Source organism: Sminthopsis crassicaudata, chromosome 2 (genome assembly GCF_048593235.1).
Source record: "Sminthopsis crassicaudata isolate SCR6 chromosome 2, ASM4859323v1, whole genome shotgun sequence".
NCBI classification, from domain to species: domain Eukaryota; kingdom Metazoa; phylum Chordata; class Mammalia; order Dasyuromorphia; family Dasyuridae; genus Sminthopsis; species Sminthopsis crassicaudata.
Window position 1 is genome coordinate 404,924,456 of NC_133618.1, and position 18,246 is coordinate 404,942,701.

The window sequence follows — 18,246 nt, forward strand, 5'->3', positions numbered from 1 at the left end:
GTACTTTGTGAAACTTCCTTCCTTAAACTATAGTTTTCAACTTTCTAATGTATGTGAGAAAGATGATTCAGGCTTCTAAGGCTATACTATCTTGATGTTCTTTGTCTTCTCCCATTTCCTTTTAGTTTCCTTTAGGTAAAATCCACTGAGTTCCCTAGGTCTAATTTCTGCTGAGCATTGTGTCTACTATTAGGCAAGTAGTTCTGCCTTAAGAAGCCTTGGTCAGTAGAGTAGGGACTTAGAGAGGAGAGAATATTCAGTACTCTAACTTCTTTTTCCCAAGTAGCAAGGATTGGTTCCTTTTAAAGAACTGTTTTTTTTTTTAAACCATTGTTGACTCTGTTCTAGACTACTAGAGTTCATGCTCCTTAAAATAATCTTCTACCTTTTCTCCAAACCTGGCAGAGTTCCACTATAAAGGCTACCCACTCAAGGGATGTTAAATATTTGCATGTGTGAATAATTCTAATTTCATCAAGATTAATGGAAAGAACTTCAACTCGTAAAAGGCTCCAAAGACTCAAACAATTTTTTTTCATTTCATTCAAGACCTTCAAATCTCATCAACATTACCTGTTTATTATCTTCTGTCATTTGTTTAGCTGGGCTAGATACAAATAAATTGATCAGATGCATCCTGATAAATTTCTTTCCTTTCCTACCATACAATAACAAACCATACATAGTTTTAAAGCTAGAAGGAAGCTCAGAAGCCATATATCATGATTCCCTCATTTTACAGATGATGAATATAAGGCTCAGGAAAAAAATTTTTTGGTGGTTTGTAAATCTGATCTGAAGTCAGTTATCAATGAAGAATCAAGATAACATTTGAGCAAAGAGGCAGCAAGGTGTTGCAATACATAGAGTGCTTATGTTGGAATCAGGGAGACCCAAGATCATATATAAACTCAGACAATTATTAGTACTTTGGGAAGTCACTTAACTGTTATCTCAGTTTCCCCAACTGTAAAAAGGGAATGATTTACCTCCCCAAGTTTTATGAGGACTACATGAAATGACATTTGTAAAAAACTTAATCATAGTATACATAGTAGGGGCTTGTTGCAATTGTGTCTGATCCATCAAGAATCTATTGGAAATTTTCTTGGCAATGATACTGGAGTGAATTGCACTTTCCTTCTCCAGCTCCTTTTGGGTGCTTAGTATAAGCTTATTCCCTTGCCAGTGACAACATCACTGAAAAATGTGTTTTGCCTCCCAGTATAACTACTTGAAAAAATATACTATGGATAGGTAGAAAACTGGTTCAGCTCTCTACTATTGGTGTGATTTGAATAAGTTTCTTTATTTATAAAATGGGGATGTTGTACTTGATGATATCCAAGGTGCCTTCCACATGTAAATAGATGATCCAGTGCAAATTATTCATTTGCATAATTTCTGATATATTTAAAAAATTAATTCTCATATTACATTTATACTTTTTATATCATGAGCTTACTTGTATGCATGCAAATAGTTCCTCAATTGGTTAAAATGTAATTTAGTAGACAATCAGGCCTTCAGGCTTCAGATTTCCAATCCAAATCAATATTTTTTGGAGAGGGGAGAGAATATAAACATTTGGATTAGTTTCATAATAATGCTACTATAATCCAGCTCTTTCAGGTTTTGTATCACTGCTGAACTTTCTGAAATGAACTCTGACTATGATTGAGTCATAGATAAGCTTATGTGCTTTCACAACCAAATTTTTTTGTATGATAATGTGCACTAATGGACACAGATCTTCCATTTTCTTCTTCCTTTTTTTTTTTTTTTTTCAAGCTGCCTTTTTCCCAGTTACTGAGATACTTACCAGGATGTGTGATTTATTCCCTTCTCTTGATGGTTTCTTAATTGACAGTGAGTTATGCCATTCATGTTTCTATAGTTCAATGTTTGAGAACATTTTTATTCATGTTGCATGAAAAATACAGTAGTAAACTAAACTTAAACACTGCTTTCTCTAAGAGTTTTTGCTGACTCGAATGGGTGTGGGAAGATCTAGATGGCTTCAGAATAAGAATTTAGGAAGAGATAGCTATCTCAAAATTGTGTATTTGAAGTATAGGCATATGGATATAATTATATTTTATTATGTAATAAGATAGACATATATATGTACATATGTATATAGGTGTGGATATATATATATATATATATATATATACATATATATGTATGTGTATGTATATATATATGTGTGTGTGTGTGTGTGTGTGTGTGTATATATATATATATATATATATATATATATATATATATATATCCAGGTTTCTTTTTTTTCTGGTAGAGCAGGTAGATGACATATTAGATGGAGTACTTAGCAACATGAATTTAAATTTGGCTTCAAATACTTACAAATTCTGTGTCCATTTTGCCTCACTTGCTCACCTATAAAATGAGCTGGAGAAGGAAATGGCAGTCTCTTTGCAAAAAACAAACAAACAAGCAAAAAAACTCTTAATCCCCAAACAGTATCACAATCAGGCACAATTGAACAACAACTTCTTTTTTATAATGCTGGAGAAACTGAGCAAGATAGAGATTAGAGAGTATTTAATAATTTATTAAATGGAGAGATATACTGGGATCAAGTGGATCCATATTTAGTCCCAGGGCTGAATGAGATTATTGTCTCCAAGAATCCAGCAAACAGAGTTCTCAATGACATATATACATGTGGCTCAGACGCAGAGGGTAGACTGAGGCAGGGGTAGATTCAGGGTACTGAGAGCAGGAATGAGATTCTGACATGGTAGGGTGAGCTTCCCGGATGACATAATCAGGGGGAGGCACCAGAGATGAGAAAAGGAATCTTGATAAGACTGTAGCTGACATTCTGATAGCTTGGGAGGGGGAGAGACATTCTGATATTCTAAAACATAAGATCTTTTATCCTTATCAAGTATTCTGATAAAGAGGGAGGAGAAGTTTGGCAGAACTGAGAAACAGGAAAACCAAGGCAGGACTGAATCAAGATAATTAGGGAAACTGAGTCAAGACAATAAAAAAGAACTGTGGCATAACATTTTTTTTGTTTTTTTTTTAATTTTATAATTATAAAATTTTTTTGACGGTATATATGCATGAGTAATTTTTTTTTTTATAACATTATCCCTTATATTCATTTTTCCAAATTTTCCCCTCCCTCCCTCTACTCCCTCCCCTAAATGACAGGCAATCCCATACATTTTACATTTGTTACAGTATAACCTAGATACAATATATGTGTGCAAATCCAATTTTCTTGTTGCACGTTAAGTATTAGATTCCGAAGGTATAAGTAACCTGGGTAGATAGACGGTAGTGCTAACAATTTACATTCACTTCCCAGTGTTCCTTCTCTGGGTGTAGTTGTTTCTGTCCATCACTGATCAACTGGAAGTGAGTTGGATCTTCTTTATGTTGAAGATTTCCACTTCCATCAGAATACATCTTCACACAGCATTGTTGTTAAAGTGTATAGTGATCTTCTGGTTCTATTCATTTCACTCAGCATCAGTTGATGTCTCTCCAAGCCTCTCTGTATTCCTCCTGTTGGTCATGTCCTTACAGAGCAATAATATTCCATAACCTTCATATACCATAATTTACCCAACCATTCTCCAATTTATGGGACATCCATTCATTTTCCAGTTTCTAGCCACTATGAAAAGGGCATGGCATAACATTTTTAATCTCAAAAATGATTCTGCAGATTGACCCTCTTCTTTATCCAATGGATTTTATAGAGAATGATTTCATAAAATCAGGTATACCTTCAAAGAAAATGTCACCTAGGAGGTCTAGGGGAAAGAATACTTCATTTAGAGACTAAGGAGGTATAGGTTTGAAACCTGATTTGAAATCTATTTGACTGCTTGTGCAACTTTGACCAATCAGCTCACCTCTTTAGTTCTCAATTTCTTCAACTATAGAAAGCTATATCCAGCCATCCTGATTTATATTTTGCCACTGGACTCAGATGGATCTGGAGGGGAAAATGAGGCAGGTGACTTTGCAGCACCCTCCCTCACTCAGATTCAATTCACTTACATATCATGGCATCTTCTCTGTGATGTTGTGGTCCTTTTTGAGAAGGAAGGACAAACAACCTTTATGAGTAAAGCTGGCCCACAAACTGGAATTGATCAGTTGAAAAATCCCTGCCTCGCTGCCTCCCTGCCTCCCTGCCTCCCTTCCTCCTTCCTTCCCTGCCTCCCTGCCTTTCTCCCTTCCTGCCTTCCTGCCTTCCTGCCTCCCTGCCTCCCTGCCTTTCTCCCTTCCTGCCTTCCTGCCTTCCTGCCTCCCTGCCTCCCTGCCTCCCTCCTGCCTCCCTCCCTGCCTCCCTGCCTTTCTCCCTTCCTGCCTTCCTGCCTTCCTGCCTTCCTGCCTCCCTGCCTCCCTGCCTTTCTCCCTTCCTGCCTTCCTGCCTTCCTGCCTCCCTGCTTTCCTGCCTTCCTGCCTCCATCTCTTCCTCCTTCTTTCCCTCCCTCTCTTCACATATGGTATCATAGCCTTACCTACAGATGCTCTTAAAAGCATTATTTTCCTTTTCTTTTAAATCTCTGAACCTTTCCAAAATACCATAAGGTTTATTGGCTAGATTTTTTTTTCTTAAGGAGCATGCCTTGAATCAAAACCAATCTAACTCTTGATTGGCCACCCATAGGTCCCAAGACAAGCCCAATTTGGTCATCCTTTGGGTCCTGATTGAGTCAGATTTAATGTAAATAACTATTTCTGCTTTGGTCAGAAAACCTGAGGGGATTCCCCACCCAGATTCATCCATTCATTTAATTGTTTGTTTATTCACCCATCCATGCATCCATCCATTTATTTAGCTATTGATTTATTCATTTAATTGTTTGTTTACTCACCCATCCATCCATCCATCCATTTATTTATTTAGCTATTCGTTCATTTATTTATTTATTTATTTTTGATTAAGTGAAAAAGGAAAATCTTTGCCTCAATTGCTACTTAGTCTTAATCACTGAATGAATTCAGCTTTGGTCTAAGATCTGTTGTAAACCTTAGCTTAAAAAAGTCATGTCTCCCTAATATTACATTCAGGGCCATCTCCAATTGTCCTAATGTATATCTGAACCGAGAAGACTTTGGAAGGAAAAGTGAAGCAGGTGACCTTGCACAGCTTTCTTTCACTTAAAATCTAATTTACTTGTATGTTATGACATTACCTCCCTTATGTCATGGTCCTCTCTGAGAAGGACAAATAGCAACAACAATCTTCATCAATAAAACGAGCAGTTTGGACTGCTTACTTGAAAGAGCAGATAGAAAAAAAAAAGAATTATGATATAATGCATTGAATCCTGGATTTGGCATCAAAAAAATCTGGATTTGAATCCTAGTTCTGCTACTTCTTATCTGTAGGCTAAGATTTTTCCATTCTGCATCTGCTACTCTGCCTTGGTTTCAATTCCAAAGGAAAAGAGGCTCTTCCAAAGTTAACTTCCTCATCTTTAAATTTATCACTGAAGTGCTAACTCAAACCTTGATTGGCATGACTTTCTCTCCATCTCCTCTCCCCTCTGATTGGAGGATTAGAGTTTGGGAGTGACAAACTCTTCCAAATACCTCTTTTTATTGAGGGTAGGAGCTGGACTTTTGGCTTTAGACTACTCTGTATATGCTATTATGCTTCAACTCCATGAAACAAGATATCTACTTCTTCCTTTCCTTTCCTGCTTCCCTTTGTGTATTGTCTCTCATAATTAGAGTGTAAACTCCTTGAGGGCAGGAATTATCTTTTTTTTTTTTGTTTTGTTTTGTTTTGTTTTTTATTAATTGTATTGTACAGTGCTTAGCACAGCTACCCCAAATATTCAAATAGACTATTTGTATACAACCTGTGACAGAGCATTCTGAACTCCTATTGGTCTAATCAGCTAGTCAGTATACTAATGGGATTCTAACAGTGATATCATTTTGGTCCTCTTTGAAAATGAAGGACAACAACCATTGCTTGGCACATAGTAGGTACTTAATAAATGATTATTGTATTGAATCTTAATTCCTCTTGGACTCAGTTTTCACATTTATAATATAAGGGTTAGACTATATGAAATTAAAAAGCTCGTGCCAACTCTAAAAACTGCAATTATATGAATATTTAGTATCTCTGATAATATTCTTCTAAAGTTTGTGTCAGGGATCTGTTGTCCATCAAATCTGGAATGCACTCTCTCAGAATGTATTGGACACTCAGACTCCTTAGGTTTGTTTTCAGTTGAAAGCTTTTTTGGATTCTGTACTTGTCAGTACTCTCTGCTTTTAATCTTATTGTCATGTAGACACATATTTTTACATGTATTCCTTTTCTTCTCTTAAGAGAATGTAAAATAATTAAAGATATGTATTATTTTCATCATTTCGCCTTTATATCTCAGAAATTTAGCACTATACTTGAGATATTTTCTAAGTGTATAATAAATAGTTATGGACTAAAATTGGAAAGAATTCAAATGTATGATGCCTAGAAGCATCATTTCATTGTGACTGAGTTCAAATCTGTCCTCAGATACTAACGGTGACCTGGGATAAATTTCTTAACCTTGTTTGCTTCAATTTCCTCATTTATAAAACAATATGGAGAAGGAAACGACAAAGCACTATTCCAGTATCTTTGCCAAGAAAACCCCAAATGAGGTCACAAAGAGTTGGACTTGACTGAAAAATGAACAACTTATACTTCCAAAATTAGTTCTTAAAAGTGGGAAAATGTCATCTGGGAGGCCTGTATTCTGAGGTGTTTGTAAGAAAAGACATAGAATCTTCTCCCTCAGACTGGTCAGATCATTCTATACCTCTTGTATACCTTTCAAAAGTCACATTCCTGATCAAATATGATAATATTTTTAAGTGCTTATCCATATCGTGGATTGACAGTAGTGCTTGACACATAGTAAGTGCTTAATAAAAGCTTATTTCCTCCCTCCTTTACTTGATTCCTTCCTCCCTCCTTTCCTTCCTTCCTTCCCTCCCTCCCTCTCTCCCTCCCTCCCTTCTTCTCTCATTCTCTCTCTCCTTTTCTTCCCTCCCTTCTTTCTTTCATTCCCTTCCTCTCTCCCTCCTTTACTTCTTTCCCTTCTCTCCCTCCCTCCCTCCCTCCCTCCCTCCCTCCCTCCCTCCCTCCCTTCCTTCCTTCCTTCCTTCCTTCCTTCCTTCCTTCCTTCCTTCCTTCCTTCCTTCCTTCCTTCCTTCCTTCCTTCCTTCCTTCCTTCCTTCCTTCCTTCCTTCCTTCCTTCCTTCCTTCCTTCCTTCCTTCCTTCCTTCCTTCCTATATTATACAGTGCAGCTGTGATTAATTTATGCATTCAAAGCAGACTGCCTTTCATAAGATAGTTATTCAATCAATATTTGTTGGTATGAGCTGGTACTTTGGCAGTTGAATAAAACATTTCTCTATATAGTAAGTGGGCCAGAACATTTTAGGTGAGCCAACAATTGGCTGGGTGTAGGTAAGGCATATTTTTAGAGACCTTAATAAGAATTTTTTTTTTTAGTTCACTGAAACAGTATTACCTTATGGGCCCAGAATAGCTAATGCACATCCCCAAAGGTCCAAAAATGAATCTAGCTGATAGCTTAGTCATCAAGCTACAGCTGAATATGTATTTCTAGATAGAATAATTATTAGGAGAGGGGACAAATTTGGGATTCCCTGTTTTTCTATCTGATTATAACTTGAAAGATTAGCTCATCACATGGAACCTTGGTTCTCACATCTATAAAAATTTGACGCTTCCGCTGGGTAGTTCTTTTTAAAAAGTACAGTCAAGAAGCAGAGATCTCATTGTGGCATAGAATATATAAGCTGCATGTCTTAGTTAATATTGTGTCATTTGGCAGGATTTGGTTTTAAATGGGTAGAAAATTCTTTCTTTGTGCAAGCAATTAAAATAGTGACATAGATTGTGGGTTATTTTTCTTTCCTGAAATAATAACCCTTCTGTCAAAAAAAAAAAAAAAAAAAAAAAAAAAAAAAACCCTTAGATTTTAATTGGCTTTATTTGGGAGGGAAAATATATACAACTGCAGCTATTCAGCTTTAGAATTTATTTTGTGTATCTCTGAATTCTGCTGACAGTTATTTATTTTGCCAGTATGCTTGTTTTTTAATCTGGAAGAAAGTTACCTCAAAAGTTTAAATCAGTGCAGATTAGAATTCCTAGTTTCCTTAAAATCTTTACTCATACATCACTTCCTACATGAGGCCTTTCCTCATTACTTTCTACCTCCCTGAATGCTGGCCGTCCATCAAAATAAAAAAAAAATAACACAAACTCAACAATTATTAATTTCTGGATATTATACATTTACATATATGTACACACACACGCATATATACACATGTTTCAACCTTTCCTCCTAAAAATAACTGACTCAGCTAATTGTGAGGAGGAACTCTCTCAATTTTTTCTTTTTCTTTTTAGTACCTGATATAGGCTGACTAAGTAGTTTCTTAATAAGTGATTGTTAATTAATTAAAAGAACAGGGTTATCTCACATGATGTTATACTTTATGATGACATGTGTAAAGTTTCAAACTCAACTTTAATTTTTTAAATTCAAATTTGTCATATTTTTATATGAAAGTAATTTCTGTATCTCATCCCTTTGCTTCTATGATGCTATAGGGAAAGGAAGAAGATATATTTCCTTACCTCTTCTCCAGGGTGGTGTTTGGTGTAGTGGTTAGAAAGCCAGCCTCCAAACCAAGACTATCTGGGTAAGTCCCATCCCTGATACATATAGGCTATGAGACCCTGAACAAGTCACAACCCCTTGGTCATATATAGTAAATTTTCTAATACCATAATTGCTAAGAAGGCATAAACCTGCATAGATAGAAGTTTCTTCCCTTGGGAGTTCTTTATATATGATACATCATTTTTCCAATTTCTATCCAAATTACCTTCATTAGATTTAATTTTTTAAAAATCACATATGAGTCTGAAAGATGAGTTCCTTGACCTTTATTTATATGGTGTTTTTTAAGGTTCATAAAACCAAATGGAGCTTTTATAACTGAAACATATTAGATCTGTATCTGATTCTTTCCAACCAGGAAAAACTGGTTTCTGAAACAGAAATATTGAGAAAGCTGGATTTGTAATAAAGGGAACCAAAGTCCAGGAGAAAATAATGTTTTCTGAAGATAGCAGATTTCAGGGTTGAAGTAGAGTCTTATCTCTCGAGCTTCAATTGGAATAGTCTGTCCACGAGGGGTGAGAAACTATCAAGAATGAAATGCTGAAGACACAAATAAAAGCATTTTCACTAAGTCAAAAAGGAAGTGCTGTATAAGAAAGGCCACTTAGAGAAAATGCAATAGCCAACTCAGATGTTAAAAATATGAATAGAAGACTGAAGTAAGAAGTGACAAGGAATAGGACAAAAATGTGTAAGTTGAATAAAAATAATGCCAAGAAAGCTAAATATGGGGCTAGCCTTTAATTCTATAAACAAGAATAAAGGGTGTTTTGGCTTGATTGTAGTCAAGAAGAAGACACCAGAAGGAAGAGGATCATTGCTCAGTATTGAGTGAGTACAGGATAACACTCTGGAGGGCTTCAAGGTCAGCCAGAGTCAGGATAAATCAAAGTCCTTGGTCTTTAGGGATAGGAGTGAAAGAATCCTGGATTCAGGAGTCCGGAGTCATCAACTTCTCTCCTCCTCATCCTGCCTCCAAGTGACTCTGGCCTCTGTCCGTAGGCCCTCTAATCCTGGCCTATGATTATCTTAACATCAAATATTCAGCAAGCACCAACAGTGAGAAGAGCCATTTATACAAACATATGCTAATAGAGTCATTGTCTCACATGGAATAGATAATTAGCCTTAAATTCTAGGTTGTCTGATTCAAGCATACCTTTTTGGAGTTTCAGTCTTCTGCAGCTCAGAGTTGATACAATAATGATAAAAATGAGAGAAAGACTATTTAAGTTTTCTCTCCCACACCCTGCTTTTTATCTTCTAAGGAGAATGACATTTGTACTGGAAAGGATAGAAAAAAAAAGTTAACAGGGAATTGAAACAATATAAGTAGAGAAATGGGTTCCAGAAAGCTAGTAGTTTCTAGACTGTTTACATGTTATTTCTCATCATGTAGTTTAGTTAAATGGGTAGCATCATGAACTCTAATGAGATGACATTCCATATTTCACCTCCATTTTTTTTTTTTTTTTTGCACAGACTACCTCATGTGATTAAATTCTTTCTCTGCACCTTTTGGACACTCATCTCATGAGATGCCTCCTTCAATAGGTCTTTCATGATTCCTCTTCCACTAATTGTGCTTGTTGAATCATTGTATATTTATTTTGTATTTATTCTGCATCTGGACTTGAAAATACTTTTACTGCCTTGTTTGTACCCTCAACATACACCCAGCATAGTTTCTGACCAGTAGAAAAATCCTTAATAAATTTTATTAATTGATTGATTATTGTTATCTGCCAGTTCAAGTTAACAGGTAAAAAAGGAACTTTATCCTTAAGGACTGGAATAAAAGAAAGATATGATTTCTATGTCACTGTCAGAGAACTTTGAAAAATTGTAGAGAATGAGAAAGAAGTTGTAGGACTAGATTAAGGCCGATGTTTTCATTTTTGTTGTCACTTTCAATTTTATTGATGTCTTTTGTTTTTAATTCACCCATTACTCTCTTTTCATGAAAAGTCATTTAATACAAAATAAACAGCAAAGTAAAACTAATAATTCAATGATCTTATACAAAAAGTATATACAGCATGCCACATTGGTAGCCCAGGGTCACAAAGTTAGTGTCTGAGGCCAAATTTGAATTCAAGAAAATGAAATTCCCTTACTTCAAGTCTAGCACTCTATCCACTGTGCCACTTAGCTTCTTGTGGCATCCTTTATCTCACTATTTTATAAAAAAGAAATCAATTTTATCTCCTTCCCATCCCTATCCCATTAGGGAAAAAAAAGAAAATAATTTTTTGTAACAGATTACAGACAAGCAAAAAATCCCTCAATACCCAAATGTAATTTATATGCATGTATGTGTATGCATATATGTACATCATTTTTTCATCATTAGTCTTCTGAAATCACAAGTAGTCATTATATATTCATCATATTTTTCCATGTTGTTTGCATTTATAATTTTATTATAATTGTACAAATTATTTTAATTCTGTTCATTTTATTCTTTTTTCAGTTCATGAAAGGCCTTGTAATTTTTCATTTTTTATGACAATGACATTATACTATACATTGTTTTCCTGCGTCTTCTCATTTTACTATATATCAATTCATAAATAATTCATAAATTCTTTCTGTTTCTTTTGAAATCATATATTTTCTTATAGAATAATAGTATTCCATCATATTCATATGTCAATTATTCAGGATTTCCATACTGTTAGATATTCTCTTAGTTTCCTTTTCTTTGCCATCACAAAAAGAACTCATATATATGTATGTCTGTGTAATATATCACACACACATATGTGTGTGTATATATATATATATATGTATATATATATATATATATATATATATATATATAAAAAATCTACATGCATGTATACTACATAAAGGATCTTTTCTTTGTTCTTTGATCTCTTTTGGATAGAGATTTAAACTAGTGATATAACTAGATCAAAGGGCAATGTTTCTTGTTTATAATTCCAAATTGCTAGACTTTCAAAGAAGGAAAAAGGTAGAGTCTCCTAACATTGGCTGGGAACTTGACTTCAAACCCTGGAAAAATTCTAGGACATAGCATTAAAAATATGATTCATGAATATTTTGAAAAGAAAGCAGTGATCACTAAAATCCAGTGATTTTATCAAATAACTGAGATATGAGACTGACCCCATTTGCTTTATTAACTGGGCTATTCTATTAGTAGATCAAAGAAATGCTGTTGATAGGGAACACCTATATTTTAGCAAAATATCGGACAAAGTATTTTGCTCTTTTTCTGCTTAAAAAGAAAATACATGGATAATGGGGCCACAAGAGCACAGGATTATGTCTTGATGATAGTGTAGACATCAGATTATAAATTTCTAACAAGAAAGATATTCACTGAGTTCAAAATCATGTTACAAATGAAAAACTAATACACAAAGGAATTTAGTGGAATCACTATTTGAACCCATGGTTTTTAACTTTGCATTTAACATCCTTATATAATTAATTACATAATAAATGAAACAAAACTAAACAAAGCTTAGTGAACAATTTGAAACAAAGGGTGTTCTGTAACAAGACAGTGTTGGCTAGGATGGGAGTCTCTAAAGGAGTACACAAGGAATTTATTCTTGATCTTGGGCTATTTACAATTTTTATTAGTTATTTGGATGAAAATATAATTAGTATACTTATTAAATTTATACTTTACAGGAAGCATGGGGAGATAGCTAAAATGTTGGATGACCTTCAGGCTCCAATAATATCTCAGTGGGCTAGAATAATAGACTAGATACAGGCTGATTTAAAATCCAACCTGAGCTTTGCACATAAAAAGAACTAAACTTCTTCTCAATGTAATCAATAAATTCCTTAAAACAATAATACACGAAGTAAACCAACAAAACGCTAAGAAGAATTTCTCCAACTGAAGTACATGTGGTTCGTTTATTTCCCTCCTTAGCTTCAGCCACTGGTTTGAACTCTTCCTGTTCTATCTGTAGTAACTTAGCTTTTTCTTCTTTCTCTATCTCAATCTGTAGTTTAGTCTGCAATTCTAGCAACTCTTGCTGTCGCATTTTGTACTCTATACTTTCATACATAGGCATTAGCTCTAGGTTGCTCCCTCTCTGAGCTATATTTAATGGGTTGTGGGGGTAGCCTTCTGGGAGCTTGATTACAAGCTTCCTGCTGTTCTTCAGAGGTGATCTCTGTTAAAAGATCTTCCATCTGGCTCTTTAACCTACTTATATAAGCATTATGTTCAGCTGTATCCTTGAACCTGATCCCGGAGTTACCTGGATCCATATTGCCTCTTTGCCTTCCCTCCTAAGTGGCGTTTCTACCGGATCTTTCAGAAACTTATAGATGATAAAATTTAATTCTATAAATGCAAAGTCCTATAGTTGGGTTCAAAAAAATAAAATTTACACGTGTAGGATGAGGTGGCTTTGACTATGCAATACTTTGTGATAAATATAGATTCAAAGCAAAGCAAAGCAAGCAAACAAAAACAATCTTAGGATTTTGGTGAACTGCAAATTCAAAATAGCGCAGCAGTGACATAGTAGCCAAACCAAACCAAACCAAACCTATAAAATTCCAGGTTGCATTAAGAAATTTATCCAGAAAGAGAGAGGTGATGGTTTGTATTCTGATCCACCAACTTATCTGGAGTATTATATTCAGTTTTGGGTCCTACATTTTTTAGAAAAGACACTGGCAAATTAGAATGCTTTTGAAGAGGGCAAAAAGGATGATAAAAATGGCTTGCAGAATCAGTTCATATTATGTTCAATTGAAGAAATTGGGGATCTTTAGCTTGTAGAATTCAGGAAGGAAATAAGTGCTATCTTCATGTATTTGAAGGAATGTAATGTGGAAAAGATATTAGAATTGTTTTGCTTCTCTCTAGAAATACAACTGAGAAAAATATGTACAAGTTACAAAGAAGATTTTGGTTTGATAAAGGGAAAAAAATTATCAAAAACTAGAGTGGTACCAAAATGGAATGCCTAACAATTAGTGATTTCCTCATCACTGGAGGTTTCTATTCAGCAGATAACCACTTCTTCGGAATATTATAGAATGTACACTTATTAAAGCACAGAAGAAACCAGATGACTAGTGATATTCCATCTTAGATTTTAAGAGAAAGTCTTTAAGCCTATGGCTCAAGTTCTTAAAAGATAATACGGATTTTTATTAGGTGCATATGGAATGGCCTTTATTTGAAGAAAAGACTTATTGGGCAAGTTGTTTGACATAAGACAGTAACTACCATTAGGCAGCAAGGCATAATGGATGAAGGACTAGAGTGAGAGTCAGGAAAGCCTTGTGTGACCTTAAGAAAATCACTCAACTGCCCTGTGTATATTTTCTTTAACTTACAGAATAATTGCCTATCTGCTTCTACGGATTGGGGAATGTCTCAATAATAGGAATAACTCTTATAATGAGATAATAAAAACTTAAAGATGCAGAGCAGTTTCCTGATTTATATATATGTGTGTATCTATCTATATCTATATCTATATCTATCTGTCTATCTATCTATCTATCTATCTATCTATCTATATGGAGAGAGAGAGAGAGAGAGAGAGAGAAAGAGAGACAGAGAGACAGAGAGAGACAGAGAGAGACAGAGACAGAGAGAGAGAGAGAGAGAGAGAGAGAGAGAGACAGAGAGACAGAGAGACAGAGAGAGAGAGAGAGAGAGAGACAGAGACAGAGAGACAGAGAGACAGAGAGAGAGAAATTGAGAGATTGAGCTAGTCTTGAAGGAAGACAAAGATTCTTCCAAGAAGTGGCAATAATGAGGAATTGCATTCCAGAATGGGAAGAGAATTATTCAAATGAATAGAGGTAGGAAAATGTCTAGAGATTACTTAGTCGAAAGTAAGCTTTTATTTTAATTTTCTTTTATGTCTCAGTTTGATGAGAAAATACATTTTTCCTGCAATTTTTCTCCTGTCTCATCTTCTGCTACTTTTTGGAAACATGAGATGCATTGGGGATTTCCACATAAACAAGTTCCTAGGAAGCTTAGATTAGAGGGGAATAGAACAGAGACAGAAGGACCTTTTGTTTGATTCTCTAAAGGACTCAATTCCTGATGTTTGATATTTACAATCTAGATCTCATTTTCATTCCTCATTGTGATTATGATGATAGTGCAACAGCTGGCATTTGTAATATGCTTTTCAATTTAGAAAATGCTTAGCATTCATCACTTTATTTAATCTTTATTTGATTTTATTTGATCCAAAGACCCATTTTGTGGATAAACAAACTGAGGCTGACAGAAATAACACTGGCTTGTCTACCTTTGTACAGGGATGAATCATCAAATACCTTTATCACTTATTTGTTACAATAACGTTATATACTGACTGATATTTTTAGCTCATTTTCATGCCTTTAGAACAAGTTCTTTAGTAAAAATAAAGTTTTATGAGTGTAGGATCATAGCTTAGCTCTTCCTCCTTTTCTACTCCCCCTCTCTTCCTCTCCTCCCCCCCTCTCCTTTTCCCTTTTCCTCTCCCTCTCCCTCTTCCTCTCCCTCTCTTTTGTTTTCTCTCAAAATCTACCACAAGATGACTAGGTTTATAAAATTAACTGAAAATTCCTCCCCATCCCCATATCCTTCAAATAAAATATGTTAGTTTAACCCAGTGGTCTTCAAAGTGGGGGCTGAGGCATCATAGAGGAGCTGTGGATTGATCTTAAGGGGTATGTGGTAAATCAATAAAAAAAATAGGATATATTCCCCACTACTCCCTCTCTCTATCTTTTCTTCCTTAAGGTCCTATCTTCTTTTTTCTGATCTGGGTTTTAGACCCTTAGGACTATTAAAACTTAACCACTATGTGGCTATCCACAACAAACGTTGAACAAATACCATTGAGAAAATTTCCCCCAACCATGTACTTAACATCTGTTCTACAAATTACTTTGGTTAGCTATGGCAGGAACTACTTGGAGAGCAGACAGTATATCTGGGGTCTCTTTCATTTAAGTTGGAGCAAAGGGAGTCTCAAAAGAAAAACAATCATTGATGATTTCTGATTGTATCTCACATCTCACTGAGTTATCTTTTACCTCATGCCCAATCCTCTCCCAAACTTCCCTCTTTCTGTTGAGGGCTTCAACTGCCTTCCAGTTTGCAACTTTGGTGATATCTTCAATTCATGATTTCCCCCCTCCAAAAAAACAATTAGTAATTAAAAGATAACATGATATACATGAGAAGATGGCAAATTTTGTTATTTATACTTCCAGATCTGTGATATTTGTCCTCTTTTCTTCACTCATATGGCTACTTCCTTCATTATCTTTTGCCTGGAATAATGAAATAAGATATTAATTGAATTCTTTGCCTCAAGTCCTTTCTGTTCCAATCCACATACCACAGGGTTCTTAAAGTGGTTTTCCTAAAAGGCAGGTCTAACCATGTTACACTCTTCTTCCCCTTTACTCCTCCTTCTCTTTCCCACTCTATCATCATTTAATAAGCTTCCATTTCACTCTAGCTAGGATCAAAATTGCAATATTTTTTTCTACTCATCCGCTTTTAATTTCTATTTTTTAGTGTAAGTTTTACAATGTATATAATTATTTACATAATAATACAGGTATATAATTTATAAAGTAAATTTACACATACTGGGAATTCATTCTCAATTTTTCTTTTTTACTGATAGACGTGAGCAACCCCCCCAAAAAAAAAAAAAAAACAAATTTGAAGACCATTGGTTTAGTCCATTAAATTTTGAAATTACTCTTGAAGAAGATCAGCAAAAATTGAAAGTAAATTATATCTATGTTCTGAGGACATAAAATGTATTCCCCATCTTTGTCTATTAGTCATTTCCTTTTTTTATATTGGAGACTAAAACAGCTAAATCAACCCACAGTTATAGGCTTCTGATTTCATTAGTATGGGAAACTCCCACTATGGGAAAATCCTTCTTTCTGACACAGATCAGCCATGCAACTTCTAGTTTTAGAGGATTGATGAGGCAATGAGAGGATAGATGACTTGGCCAGGATCACACAACCAGTATGTTTCAGAGACAGGACTTAAACAAGGCCTGAACCTCAATTTTCAATGTGATAATGCCTCATATATATATGTAATCGTTATTTATGTCTTTTTCTCACAAAAGCTTTTTCATAACTAATAAAAACAAAAATTAATCAACTAACAAGCATTTATTAAGTACTAGGCATTGGTAATATAATAGCAAAAATAAAAAAGGTTCCTTCTTCAAGAAGGATTAGGTTGAGAGAAATAATGTGTATCAAAAGTATAGACAAAATATTTACACATATTTTACAAAATATTTACAAATATTTTACAAAAAATATTTACAAAGTAATTTAGGCACTAGCAGCTGGGATCAAGAAAGGATTATTGCAGAAGCTGAATCTTGAAGAAAACAAGGGTTCTAAGATGTAGACAAAAGGGGGAGTGAATTTCAGGAACTATAATATCAGAGCAAAGCCATGGAGATGATAGCTGGACTATTATGTGGGAGGAATTGCAAAAATCTAGTTTGGCTAAACCATAGAATGCTGTAAAGAGAGTGATGTATAATTAGACTGGAGATATAGGCTGGATCCAGGTTGTGAAGGGCTTAGATATGTAATAGAAGAGTTTACATATAATATAATTAATATAATATAACATAATATAACATAATATATAATATTATATTATATCTATAGATAGATATAGATAGATATGTAATAGAAGAGTTTATATTAGAGGAAACAGAAGGCTACTCTGTTATATGACTTAAACTTAAGGAAATGCACTTTGGCAGTTGTAAGGAGAGAGAAGAAATGAGGTAGAAAGGCTATTGTAATAATACAGGTAAAAGGTAATAAGGGCCTGGATTAAATATAAACTATGTGTGGGTAGTAAGAAGAGCAATATTCTAGAGAGGCTGTTGAGACAGAAAATAAAAGACCTGGCAACTGATTGGATATGTTGGAGTAAGTGAGCATGAACAATTGAGGATAATGTTTAGATTTTGGAATTGGGAACATTTAAAGATAATGCTGATTTCAATAAAAGTAACGAAATTCATAAGAGAGAGGGGATAACATTTTCTGTTATGAACATGCTGCATTTGAAATTTAGTTTGAAATATCCAACAGGTAGTTTGTTTAGGACAGATTGAGTATATCTGGGAGATCAGAAAGATGACAATTAAAACTATGAAATATTAATTAAAGGAAAGAAGAAAGAAAACAAATGTTTTTAAAGCATCTACTATGTGCCAGACACTGGACTAAATGTTTTATTTATGTGATCTCATTTTATCTTTGTTTATGGAGTTATCAAATGAGAGAGTATAGGAAAAAGTCCGGGATAGAGCCTTGAGAAATCCCAAAGTGAGGGATATGAGGATGATGAATTATCAAAGACTGACAGGTCATATGGGAAGAAAGAGGGAGAGCATTGTCACAAACCTTGTAGCAATTTAGGGAACATTGTTAAAATGTGGTTACAAATGATTATGCATGCAACTTTACCCTTTTGTTATTTGCTTCTCAAAC

At 34.7% G+C, this 18,246-nt stretch overlaps 1 protein-coding gene across 5 annotated transcripts in view; it reads left to right on the forward strand.

Annotated features, from left to right (window-relative positions):
* The window catches only part of SGCD (sarcoglycan delta), a 1,341,685-nt gene that overhangs the window by 44,462 nt on the left and 1,278,977 nt on the right, over positions 1-18,246 (forward strand). For 2 of the 5 annotated variants that reach the window (XM_074291900.1, XM_074291901.1), the window contains one exon: positions 8,652-8,743. The exons of the other annotated variants lie outside the window; for them this stretch is intronic. The gene's annotated coding sequence lies outside the window, so the exon portion shown is untranslated. The remainder of the gene's footprint in view (positions 1-8,651; positions 8,744-18,246) is intronic. 5 annotated transcript variants of the gene reach the window in all.